General features: G+C 41.3%; 1 protein-coding gene across 1 annotated transcript in view; it reads right to left on the bottom strand.

Moving 5' to 3' along the window:
* The window catches only part of si:ch211-169p10.1 (coiled-coil domain-containing protein 120), a 93518-nt gene that overhangs the window by 42513 nt on the left and 36645 nt on the right, over positions 1–14360 (bottom strand). The window lies entirely within an intron of this gene.

Here is a 14360-nt window from a genome sequence, read left to right as displayed (position 1 = left end):
GATCAAGGCCTGCAGGTTCATTTGCAAACCAATGGACTCGAGCACAGCTTCTATCTGGGCGCTATTCTCATGTAAAAGATTGCCATTTAAATGGACTACAGAGCCATCCTGCTCGCCTGCTGCAGCTCCAGCCTACATTTTAAAGCACCTTTTTATTGAGTAACAGTAACAACAACACAGAGAAGCATGAGGACATAAGGGGACATGAGGACAAGAAAGAAATAAAGACAAACAGTTCGCCAGGGGGGACAAGAGAGCTCACATATGCGTTAAGTGAAAAAAACTGTATTATGGATAGAGATTTTTCTAGCATTTTTATTCTACTTATTTTAAAAATTTATTGCCATAAAAGTGTTTCAGGATGTAGACTGAGAAAAAAGGCCTCCTGTTACTGAACTTGGATTTGTGAATGAAGAATTCAGCAAGAAGAATCAATTAATAATAGACCCTTATTAGTCCCACAACAGGGAAATGTCACCTTCGCATTTTAACCTATCCGTGCCACATAGACACAAGTGGACACACGCACAAGGGGGCAGTGAGCACACCATCCAGAGCCATGGACAGCCCTATTCACAGCACCCAGGGAGCAGTTGGGGGTTAGGTGCCTTGCTCAATGCCACTTCAGTCACATACTGTCAGCTCAGGGGATCAAACCGGTAACCTTCCAGTCACAAGGCTGGTTCCCTAACCTCCAGCCCACGACACGAATATTAGATAACAAGGTAGAACTGATTCTTGTTTTGATTGCAACTATCATAGAATCCAAACAATGCATTTAAAAAAGTAAGGAGAAATCAACTAAAATACTGTCAGGTACATATTTTGAGAAATGTTGCTAGAATTTCATCATAAATCAACAGTGCCAAAACAAATACAACAGAGCTTCAGGATGCTCATTACAGAAGCTGCAGCCGGGGTTGATATCATTTCAAATTTCTGTAAGAATACATTCACTAAATAATATCTATGGATCACTTCTTTCATTTTGTTTGTAATTCAATATTTCCAATCCGCTTTTCATCTTATTAATTAAGCCATTTCATTAAGAACAAACAGAAGAAGAGACAACACGTATTTGAGAGAGAACGTATTTGTTGTCATTTTTTTAAAGCACATTTAGGTGCAGACATGGTCACGGTGATGTTATCCTGTCTAGCCTGTTTCATCCACAGCAAGGTTAAAGGGCAATTCTACTTATTTTTCAACATTTCTGAATAATTAAATGGTAAAGATGTACACAAAGTACTGCAGAGTGGTTTGTTGTGAAATGCTCTGTTCTAGAGAAACTTGCCTAGACAGAATTGTTAACAGTGGTGGTGACAGGAACCAGACGTCTGAAGCGCTTAATGCCTCTAAGGGTGTTTTCACACCTGAAAGTTCAGACCAAGGTTCATGTTTTTATTACACTGTATACATTTGATCGTGTTAGCTTTGGTTTCACATGGCATATAGTGAGCACACTAAAGAACTCTGCATGACACACCTACGTCCTGTCGTCGTCACCTACGTGGGCTGCGTCTTCCTATACTTGACACTGATTGGTTTGTAGAGGAGCGTGCGTCTGATGGTGTGTTGTCAGTTTGGCGGGTAGTGTTTTCCGTTTGAATGGAGAAAAATGAATATCCTCTCTTATCACCTCAGACAATTAGGTAGAAGTTTAGGTATTACATGTGTTTTCTCAAGTTGACTTTTGACTTTTTCATCTGACCAGATAATACTGTCTCCTCCTCTCACCGTGTGCTACTGCAGCTTTATCATTCTCTCCTGGTTCTTTACCTTATTCCATTGTTTAATGCCTGACGATAGCCTGTTCAACTTCCTGTAATTGGTCCGAAAGTCTGAACCATCCAAAAAGGAGTTTTCACACTGCAAACAAAGCGAACCATGGTTCGGTTTGATCCGGACTGAGACCACCTCTTTTCTTCGGACCAACTTTTGGTGCTCTGGTCCGGACCATGGTCCGAGGCTCCTTTCACACTTGCTATTTTGGTTCGGACCAAACTGAAACGTCTACCTACCAAACATGGAAAGTGTGAAAGCACCCTAAAAGCAGCCTCACAGGAATGGTTACGAATACACTGCCTGGTACCTGAGACACTGTCTTGCGTAGTTTTACAATAAGGTTTTAGCCTGTATTTTAAAAGTACAGATATTTTAGACTTCGTATCTCCTGGTTCCTATCATGACAATAGTAAAGGAATTCAATTTAGTATGTTTTTCTATAATTTCTTCAAATCAAACCACTATGAATTACTTTGTTTACATCATAGCAATTGAGTTATGCAGAATTAAAAAAAAAAATCCCTTTTAAATCTTGGCTTGCAATCATGCAACAGAATCCCATGACTGACCACATCGAATTTTAAAAGGGAGAGCAGATCATTAAGAACTCCTTGCTGAAGGAAGTCAGGAAACAGAGAAAATGTATTTTTTTACCCTCATCTAAAAATGTCATGATGTCTTTTTATGTGACTTAATAAAAAACAAAACCACGGATCTAATTTCTCTCAAGCAGGTGACAAAAAAGCCAGAATTACCACACCAAAGGTCTTCCTCTGTGGAAGCGGATGTTCCTCATAACGCAGGCTACTGTATTCTATGAAATGAATGCGCACTGACCATTTCAGTGTGATCAGATCTTTCTTGTATATAACCAGAAGCCAAGATTTTTTGGCTTATGCGTGACAGAGGTTAAGAATGGCTAAGCTTTTCTGCCTTTAATCAATCACTGGGACATGTCTCTGTCATCCAGTGGCTTCACAGAACATAGTTATCACTACCCATAAGCCACAGCACAGCCGTATGATTAAATGGGGAATAACGTCCGATTGTATTGTGGCTTGTGTCCTGTTGGTCATCGTGGCAGCCTTTTAGCCCGCTAGCAAGTGGCTGAAGGGTTTTGTCATCTGGGATTTGCATCATAGCAGAGTGCTGCAGTTTAATTTGAGCATGTGGATTTGAATGGAGGGAAGTTCAGCTGGAGAGCAGAACAGAGTGCATCTCCGGCCCCTTCCTGGAATTCTCCGCAACCCCGAGAGAACATTCTCACACACAGGGGAGAAACAGGAGAGACGGAGACGGAGACAGAGAGAGAGAGAGGTTCCCTGCTGAGTGTGGACTCTACCATTCACCCATCAATTACAGACCCATCACACTGCAGTGCTGACCCTAAACAACCCTTCACCACAGCAAACCTCATACCACGGCTTCTGCAGTAGTTCAATTAAAACAACGTTAGTCATATAATATGTGAAAGTGAGTTTGGATGAAAGAAATCCAAGCATCCAAAAAGAGTTTGGTGGACAGAAGTATCCAAACAGCCATATTGGAGCTAATTTTGTCCATTTTTATAGACACATGTCATACAGTGCCGGAAACCACGTAAGCAAGTCTATGTGAGATTACTTACAAGTCACCCTGAAAACAAAATTGGCATTTTTCACCTTTTTAGTCAAGGTGCGAAATACAGGGGGTCCTGGAGGGTCCACAAACCCCTAATTAACTTCTTGGACCCCATGAATGTCTCGTCGAGCTTCTGTTTTTGGTATTCCAAACTAACTAGAGATGCAGCACTATTCTGCCTCAGGGTGGTTCTCCCAGTTGCAATAGCAACTGCCTGCAATCCCATAGAACTTGTAGAGAGGAGAATTACCACTCTGTAATGTACTCCAGGTTTTTCAAACACTAGAGGGCGCTCCCGAGCGAGTCCAAAATGAATGGGTTAAGATGGAGTATTTGTGTAAAATCATAGTTTATAAATGCTTAAACATTTTTAATATAAAAGAAAACATTACTTTTCTAAACACAGAACAGCATAGAACATTTAACACCACCATTATATTTTGAAGAGGTTTTGAACTCGAGTTATAGGAGTTTAAAACAGTGCCTCAAGTATGTTTATAAAGTGAGCATGAACAACCAATGAGCTGCTCCGTTCACCAGCCAATCAGCACTCAGTAGCAATAATGCTAGCTTCCTGCTGCCCAAAACTAGTTTGCTGTAGAAAAAGGAAAAATACAGGTACGTTTTCTTTGCTTTGTTCAGTGAAATCAACTTTCTAAAATTAAAGGAAAGTTCTGGGCGAGTGATTAGAAACTATTTTAACTTTTCGTTTTTAGTCGTTTAGCTATTTTCCCCCATTCATTGAGAACTCGCTCGCAGGCGCCCTCTGGCATTTTGCAGTCATGTTTTTGATTTAACGAGGGTAATAGGCCAGGCTCCTTGTAAACTGGCTCTGAAAAACTTTACAATATCCCACAGCATATTTGTAAATATGAAAACTTTCCCAAGAGACTGTTGAAAATAGTTGTTATTCATTTCTCAAACGAAAGACAAAAAAGAGATGTCTAAGATCTCAATGAATGTGTGGAAGTGAGCATTACCACAGTAAAAAAGAGAGAAGAAGAGTTGTTAAACCAAACATTTTGCCACTGAAGCTAGCATAAATGTGGCTATGGCGAGTTAGTTAGCAGCCAGCCAACACTTTTTTATTAAGTTTCCATGCAAAAGCAGCCGGGGTGGATCAGACACAGCACTGCTGTGTCTGATCCACTCAGACCAGCGCAACACACACTAAAACACCACCACCACATCAGTGTCACTGCAGTGCTGAGAATGATCCACCACCCAAATAATACCTGTTCTGTGGTGGTCCTGTGGGGGTCCTGACCATTGAAGAACAGGGTAAAAGAGGGCTAACAAAGTATGCAGAGAAACAGATGGACTACAGTCTGTAACTGTAGAACTACAACCTATATAGTAAGTGGAGCTGATAAAATGGACAATGAGCGTAGTTTAAAAGCACTGCTTGATGAATAAATTTGGTTAAGCAGGATTTAATCTTAAACTTAATTTTAACTTAATATTATATTATTATTATTAATATTATATTGTATTATTATTTTTTATTTTATTTATTTGTGATCTTAAGGCAGCTATTACTAGAGCTATCATTACTTATTTGGAACTGTGTGTAATGTGGCCGATTTGGGTCTGTGAGCTGGGAAACTGCCCTTATGCTCATCAGGGGTCAGTCCACCCTGCTGGTTACTTTGTTTTCCGAAGTCATGGCGAGACCGGAAGTGTGCGACAGCACTCTTACAGGCAAAAACGCAAATATTACTCGCTGTGCCTTTAAGTCAGACAGCAGGAGAGAGGAGGGGTTCGAGAGGGGTGAGCCGTGGTGACGGCGAGAGCCAAATGGAGACGTTTGGGTTATTTACCATCTGTTTAACAAATCGTCGTATAACATGCTCTCCACCCCCTCCTCTTTCTCACAGGTGTTCAGAATTAGCCAAGGCCACAAATGCGTCTCAGGAGTGACCCTACGCCTAACCCTAACATTTGCTCTTCAAATCCACAATATGAGGAAAGATCGCTCTCTCTTTCTCTCTCTTTCTGTTGTCCAGTGACAAATTGGAAGAGTCCACAGGGGACACACACCAGCCGGTTCTGTGTGTGGGTGTCTGATATCAACTCCATATGTGAGCATTACACACTGTCTGCTTGCATTCTGTCACTGAAGAGTAGCAAGCTAAGTGAGATTTTCACTGTTTGGGAATGTTCTAAGCTGGCAGGAGATGAAACCAGACCAATACAGACAGATCTGTACCGCAGGCCCGATTATATATGTACCCAAACAATTATTATGTATGATGAACTTTAATTATACTTATTATACAACAATTATACTTATATTGGTGCCAGAAAGGGTTCTTTGCACAATGCCATAAAAGAGCAACTTTTGGTGCCTTAAAAACTCTTCAATGGAGATATTTTTAGAAATACATACAACCTCCACATAATCAATATCAATCAATTCTATACCAATGTAAGGGTTATTCCTGGAACCTTTTTAAAGTTTAAAGAACCTCCACAAAATCAAAATGTTCTAAGAAGGACATATACATTGGTATAGAACCACTACATTATGTGTTAAGCCCTTAAGGGTTCTTCATACTCACAAATCTTCAACTACAATCCCCAGTTTAAGAACCGCTGTTCTATGCCATGGTTCAAAGAACACGTTATGGCAGCTTTTTTTAAGAGTGTGGAAGAGCCACTTTTGGTTCCCTAAAAGAACGTTCAATGGATGGTTCTTTAGAGCATTGGTTCACATCAGATAAAAGGTCTATACCAATTTAAGGGTTCTTCCTAGAACCTTTAGATTATGTACAGGTTCTTTAAACTTTTAAAAGGTTCTTCACACTCACACATCTCATTTATAAAAATGGTTCTCTGGGGTAGTGGTTCTCAAGCCGGTCCTCTGGGACCCCCAGGGTGTCCATAGTTTTGCTCTGTCCCTATGCATTCTGAATTGTGAGACAGCAAAAATGTGGACCATCTGGGAGTCCCTGAGGACCAGAACCTCTACGTCAGAGAACCATTTTTGTAAATGAGATATGTCAATGTGAGGAACCTTTTTAATGTTTGAATAACCTCCACATAATCGAAAAGTTCCAAGAAGGTCACTTATATTGGTATAGAACCTCTACATTATGTGTTAAGCCTTTAAAGGTTCTCCATACTCACAAACCTTAAACTACAATCCGCGGTTTAAGAACTGCTGTCCATCACTCAAAGAACACATTATGGCAGCTTTTTTTAAGAGTGTGGAAGAGCCAGTTTTGGTTCCCTAAAAGAACTTTCAATGGATGGTTCTTTAAATGAGTGGTTCTGCAACCAGTCCTCTGGGACCCCAAGGGTGTCCATAGCTTTGCTCTGTCCTTATGCATTGTTAATTGGGAGTGAGCAAAAATGTGGACCATCTGGGAGTCCCTGAGGACCAGAACCTCTACCTCAGAGAACCATTTTTTGTACAAGGAAGAACCCTTAAATTGGTATTGACCTTTTATATTATGTGAAGGTTCTTCAAACACACGTCTCTTGTTTAACCCCTTAAAATCCCAGACTTACTACATACTGAGACTTATTATTCAGTAACTACAGGGACTTCAATGCAAACTGGCTGAGCTGTTCTTAGGCTATAGAAGTGTGTATTAAAACTTTGGGCCCACAGGCAGGCCCTGGACATTTGAAAGGTTAAACATGGTTCGTTAGGGAACCAAAAGTGGTTCTTCTATAGCATTTCTCAAAGAAATATTTGCTAAAACCAATAGAACATTCAAGGACGTGTTTTCGCAAATAACATCATGGCTATGATCATCTACGTGCAACGTGATGTTATTTGATCTTTTTTGTGTTTTTGTTAATTATAATGTTATACTAGGTTTTAAGGCTACGAATTAAGTGCACTCACGGTGTTCTCACCGTCTGATTCACAGAGTCACAGTACAATGTGTGCATTTTGTAACAGGACCTGACATTTACAGGGCTTAAGACAATAGCTGCATAAGAGCCAGCAGCACAAAGGGGTAGAAGAACAGACCTCTTAAAGATTTCAGCAGGGAGATCTCAGGCTAACAGCTGATTCTGACACGTTCAACGGCGCACCTTTCATTTGCTGCCAGTTGGCTGGGAGTCCTGTAATCCGGAGAAAACGCTTGCAGAACCAGACCCCCCTCTACCCCCTCCGCTCTAATCCACAGCTTGTTCAGACTCGCAAGGAGGAGAGCGAAGGACTTGCGTATGCGGCCGTGCCGTAGCAATGGACACAGTGAAAAACATAACGCACTGAATGTGCTCTGAATTTACTCGATTCAAAGGCGCACCTCATTTCCACATGAATGAAATGTATCACGTTGTTTATTGGCAAAAGTAAGTAATCTGAACGACCAAACTGTGTTGATGCAATATATTTTTATATGTTATTCATGTGGAAATGTGCACACATTTGAATCACATCAATTCAGTGCATCACCTTTTTCAGTGCACTTACGTCTCTTCAGTTACTGAACGCTTTTATCAGAACGTTGCCATCCGGTCTTGCCGGGAAAAGGCACGCTTTTTAATGACACGCATTCTTCGATGTTCTGAAGATAAAGCATTAGCATAAGTGGAAGTGAATGGATGCAGAACCCTCCAGCTAGCAGCGAATGTGCAAATGAATGCTTGTAAAGCTACAAGCTTTTATTAATGCTCCTTTGAAAGATGTGAATGGGTAGAACCCAACAGATAAGGCATGAAGCTCTATACTCACAGCACCAGAGCGGTCATTAAGTGTCCTAGAGGATTTGGCTTTTCATATCTTCTTGCTTCCCAATCCTCTTCCCTCACACTTTGATGTTCTCCTTGCTTTAACACACCTAGTTTGACTCATGAAGGGCTTGGTCATTAGCTGACGAGCTGAATCAGGCATGTTCGAGCAGGGAAACGTGGTAAACTGTGTAGCGCACTGGGCACCGAGATTAGAACTGGAAACCACTGTCCTAAATGAGTACAATTACAGGATCAGGAGCTGATCCTAGATCAGTGGTGTCATCGTGAGACCAGGTGTTTGCGTCTGTTTTGACCATTACGTTATGTACTGAGTAATAAAGTTAGGCTTGGTCTGGCCTGAGAGGTAGGCCGGGTCACTGGGTCGTGGTGCTAGAGTTGTATTTCCTTCCAGCAGAGCTCTGTTTCTGCACACAGGATAACAGACAAGCCCAAAGTCATCCGAACGTCCCTCAGCAAAGCTTCCTCCGCTTCCTTCGAAATCCTGAGTCAGTGGGTGCTTTTTACTCTCTATGCTCAGAGGGCAGTGGAACAAACTGCATCTACTCTTATTGTCCACTTTATTGGACACCCCTACCCTGTTGGCATTGGGATACTGTCAGGGCTTCTAGGCATCCAAACAAGGCCTAATGATTTCTGGGAACTAATAAAATTTGTGTTTAAGTTTATTTCAAACAACAAAAGTGTTAAGGTTTTGAACTGCCCAACAAACAATTGTCCAATCCAGATTTTTTTTCCTAGATACAGCCAAGCGAGCTCTCCTACTGGTTAGGCCTTTAGGAGCTGGACAGCCTTAAGGCCATCACACACCAAAATTATGTGTACAAGAATAAATGATACAAAAAGTGAAAAAGTGAATTCAGGCACGCATCAAAAGTAGGCAGGCAGGCATGACATGATTTTTTGGGGAAATTTGCAGTGTTGTTGCACCATGATAAAAAAATCCTTTATTCCTTACAAAATAAGCAAACGCTGATCTGGTCTAGCTGGAAGAAGACACACTTGTATAATGACACATATTCTTGGATGTTTGTAAGATAAAGCTTTAGCATAAGTGGAAGTGAATGGAAGTAACCCAGTTTGAGCCCCATTTAAACCGCTTTTGGAGATGCTAACATCATCTATGACAAAACAAATGAATCATTTTTTAAGTTTATACAAAGTCCTAGTTGCTGGGACACAATTACTATGTCATCTTGGTTATTGCCGTGCCAACGCCAGAGATGACAGTGATTGGTCAAAGCGTTCATATCGCCAGCAAAACTTTGAGGATGAATAAAATAATTTCGCATTTTCATGTTCTGAAAAATCATGTTTAGTGTGCTAGATATCATCAGTTATACACGCGCTCAAATTAAATTATAAATGTCTAAATAAATGCTTGGTGTGTAAAGTGCCTCTACACGTTAGATTAACTACCAAAATAATGAGGACGTGACAGTGGAATCAACCAATCCTGTTTTAATTTTTGTAATGGGTTGGAGTTCTAGACGTGTCACTGGCTGTGAATGAGCCAAAATCTAATTAGGTTCGGTCAGTTGTTAGAAATGGGAAACCCAGAAGGATAAGCGGCTTAGAAACTGTGTGTGTGTGTGTGTGTGTATGTGTTCATGGGCTGAACTGTGACACTACCATATCAGCGTCACTGCTGTGCTGAGAATGATCCACCATCCAAATAATATCTAATACCTTTGCACTGATGGATGCAAGGGGGCTAATAAATTGTGCAACAACAGATTTACAGGTTCAAACTTACAAAGTACCTCTATATGGTAGCTGTTTCAGCTAAACTGGCAGATATGAGGTAGATGCACCTAGTAAACTGCAAACTTAGTGAGGAAAGCACAAGTACAGAGCCTGGCAATCCCATGACTAATGACTGCCCACTGATCTACAAAACGCTCCACCCGGTGGTTACTTCACCCTGTGGAAATGTAGTTTAACCAGAAATCACTAACGTGACTAACAGTGTGTGAAAGCTGGCATTGCTAGTCAGTATGACATCATTCGTGCAACTGGCACTGCTAGGCTTCATTCATTGTTCAACCATTTTCCCATCAGTTAGATCAGCAAAGTGCACCATATCATACTGTTTGTCTTTATGATGTCATTTTTTACATGGTCTTTTACCAATGGGGAACCCAAAGGGCCTTCTAGGCCTTAAGAGAAGGCCTAGAGATTGCTGTGAAATAAAACAATACTATTTTTTTAAATTGAATTTTTAGATCATTGTTATGAAATATAATCATCATGCTCTGCAAATGCTGTAGTCACTTCTTTGTATTTTCTCCATGGCATCTAGGTAGATACTGCTGAGCGAGCTCTCCTGTTGGTTAGGACTTCAGGAGCCAAAGTGAAGGCCTACTACATCAGACAGACCATTTTATCAGCTCCACTTACTATATAGGTGCACTTTGTAGTTCTACAGTTACAGACTGTAGTCCATCTGTTTCTTTGCATACTTTGTTAGCCCCCTTTTACCCCGTTCCTCAATGGTCAGGACCCCCACAGGACCACCACAGAACAGGTATTATTTGGGTGGAGGATCGTTCTCAGCACTGCAGTGACACTGACGTGGTGGTTGCATGTTAGTTTGTTGTGCTGGTACGGGTGGATCAGACACAGCAGTGCTGCTGGAGTTTTTAAACACTGTGTCCACTCACTGTCCACTCTATTAGACACTCCTACCTTGTCAGTCCACCTTGTAGATGTAAAGTCAGAGACGATAGCTCATCTGCTGCTGCACAGTTTGTGTTGGTCATCCTCTAGTCCTTCATCAGTGGTCACAGGACGCTGCCCACAGGACGCTGTTGGCTGGATATTTTTGGTTCTCAGTCCAGCATCGAAACTGAGGTGTTTAAAACTCCAGCAGCACTGCTGTGTCTGATCCACTTGCACCAGCACAACACACACTAACACACCACCACCACATCAGTGTCACTGCAGTGCTGAGAGTGGCCTGCCACCCAAATAATACCTGCTCTGTGGTGGTCCTGTGGGGGTTCTGACCATAGAAGATCAGGGTGAAAGGGGGCTAACAAAGTATGCAGAGAAACAGATGGACTACATTCTGTAACTGTAGAACTACAAAGTGCACCTATATGGTTAGTTGAGCTGATTAAGTGGACAATTACTGTCGATACAGGTGTACTTAATGAAGTGTACATGATGTTATTTACAATCTTCACACATGTCCACATTTAATCAAGAATGTCCAAAATATATTAAAGTGAATTGCCTTTAGTTTAGCGCTGACACATCATTAGAATCCCATAGGTGCGCTAGCAGAAATTAGCATGATCATAGAGGTGTGTTTACATTCATAGCCCAAACTGAAGGCCTAGTTCTAATCGTCACAGATTGCCACTGTTTTTTTACGTTATATTATTGAGTTTTGTTAGTTAAACTGGCTCAAGAGTGCAGTGAGACAGAGAGAAGGGATGAAATTAGCATGTAAGAGCAGATCTCTCTCCTAGTGCAACTTGGAATACAATATATATAAAGGACGTTCAGTTGTATTAAGTGATTACATAATCCACTGGGCTCCACCAAAAAGATGAACTAATGTCTTTAGATCCTACAATAAAGCTTTGCAAGAAAAGAGGGGTTAGTCCCAGTTTAGCCTACTGTCCCCTAACAATGGATCATGACATCCAACTCAAGAGCAGAGCTCATTACAGCCGAAGCAGTCGAGCCTTTCACAGCCAAAAGTGAAAAAGGCAAATCTTAAGCTGCTTGCAGTTCAAAGCACTCTGAATAAATTAGGCTGCAGATTATGTTCTCACAGTTGCCATAAGTTGACTTGAGGATTGCAGCATGAATGGGCCTCTACTGTGAAGGCAAAGGACGACCTATGACAACTCAATATTTCCTCCTAGAAAAATAGTAACGAGTAGGTTGTAAGACGGCCTACGGCTAGCGTTGAATTAACTCCAGTAGAGTTCAAATTTAACTCTGCAGGATATTAATTAGCACTGATTTTGCCATGTACATCACATTTAGCCTGTACGTGCTTAAATAATAATTCAGGTAAAGTAGAATCTTTGGGGTCCTCCACAATATGTAAAAGCTGGCATTGCTAGTCAGTATGACATCATGCATGCAACTATTACTATTAGTGCTATTTTTTATTTCATTTTAGTTCATGGGTATTAATATAATCATCAAGCTGGTATTTAAACTCTGCAAGTGTTGTAGTAACTTCATTGTTATGTTTTCGTTGGAAAGAAAAGGATTAAATACCTGAGACATCCAATGGAAAAATATCCAATCAGGACTTTTTTCTTCATGGTATCTAAGTAGATACAGCCGAGCGAGCTCTCCTGTTGGTTAGGACTTCAGGAGCCAAAGTGAAGGCCTACTACATCAGACAGACCACAGTGGCCATAAGTTGACTTGAGGATTGCAGCGTGGATAGGCCTTTTTTCTAACACTCACTGTGAAGGCAAAGGACGAGCCATGACTACTCGATATTTCCTCTTAAATAGTAACGAGTAGGTTGTAAGATGGCCTACTGCTAGTGCTGAATTAACTCCAGTAGAGTTCAAATTTAACTCTGCAGGATATTAATTAGCACTGATTTTGCCATGAACGTAACATTTAGCCTGTATGTGCTTAAATAATAATTCAGGTAAAGTAGAACCTTTGGGGTCCTTTATTTGCCCCTTTGACTTCGTTTCTTTAAGAAATCATCAAGAAAAGTTTCAACCCAAGTGCAAATCGGTACTCTTCCAGGCTTCCAGGCTCACTTTTCTTTCAATTTGGGATTAAACGCTTAAGGCCCCAGAACTGCTGGTACATCTTTCAGTGAACTAAATTAGTCCGTTAGATAGCCAGATGATTAAATGAAGAAGTGATAGCATCAGACAGCTGTGAGGAGCGCAACACTAAACGCACCCCAGGCTACACTTCACCCAGCCAGTGAATATCCAGATGATGAATATTTATATGCAGCGCGGTCCAAATGGCTTTAATAAAGCCGATGTTGGGTACTTTATAAGGAACGCAGCCGTTTTTTATTGTTCCAAACCAAAGTGTTCAAAAACAGTGGCTTCCAATGGGCCCTCAACTAATAGCATTGAGGGGACACTTTAGCTGCGTTCCAAAGCCTGGGCTGCAGCCGAGGTAGGACGGGTCCTCGGTAGGACTGTCCTATGAAGACTCCTCCTTAGTAGCCTACTGGTCACACAAATAGAACAGTCCTAATGAGGCTGCGTGGTGATGTCATCAGAAAGGTCCTCTTGCAATTGTGGCGGGAAAGTTGTGAGGGAACTGGTGGGAGAAAATGAGGCCTGTTGCTTTGTGTTTGTTGCTTTTTTATTTCTTCACGGAAATGGAGGAGATGTTCTTATGTAGTACGATAAACTACACATATACAAATACTTCAAAATAAAATATGATAAACGAGTGAATGCTTTAATTAATCAATCATTTTACACTTTATAAGGTAAAGAAGACACATTAAAGTGTGTGAACAACTTACGTTTTAAACAAGCTCTGCTTCATTTTCCGTCATTTACATGCTGCTGTTTTTTTTTCCTTTGCATTGTTTGTGCGCAGAGAACTGTGGGTAACTGAAGGCCTGGAAGGATACATCTGTTGCGTCCTCGAAATCACTCAGAACGTAGGCTGCATTCCTAGGCTGTATACGAAGGGTGCTCCACTTTGGAACGGCCTTCTATTACGTAGCGGCCGTGAAATTCAGCCTAGGCTTTGGAACGTAGCTTTTGTGTTGGCTATTAGTCTGAATGAAAGAATGGTGGAGGTAAGCGTAGTTAACAGCAGGTTAGCATTAGCCAGCAACAAAGTCCTCAGCAAGTTGAATGTTACACAAAGAGACATTTCATTCAAATTCATGTCCGATGACACATCTGCTGTTTTGCCACAGAAGTGCAGTTAACTACCACCACTGTCCCTGTTGGTAACTGGGGCCTTTATGCTGACCCTTCTGAGTGGGGCTCCCAGAAAGAATCGACTCCTCAGTTCCGGGAATCGAGAGCCGACTCCAAAGCTTTGGACTCAACTCCACATGGTGATGCTCAAGTTTGCCAGCACCAGCACCACATATTTTTCACTTTCTAGACAGCCTGTCTGAAAAATACAGCCGTGCACAACACATTCAACAACAGTCCAGCTGTATTTTACTCTAGACACAATGGAAAACAGTAAAATGTCAAATTTATAACAAAAAATTGGCTCACAGTCCAACAACACTGTCAACACCAAAACATCTACCCACCAGA

This window comes from Colossoma macropomum, unplaced genomic scaffold (assembly GCF_904425465.1).
Source record: "Colossoma macropomum unplaced genomic scaffold, Colossoma_macropomum, whole genome shotgun sequence".
NCBI lineage: Eukaryota > Metazoa > Chordata > Actinopteri > Characiformes > Serrasalmidae > Colossoma > Colossoma macropomum.
The sequence above is the reverse complement of the archived record's forward strand: the minus strand, read 5'-3'. Positions and strand labels throughout refer to the sequence as shown.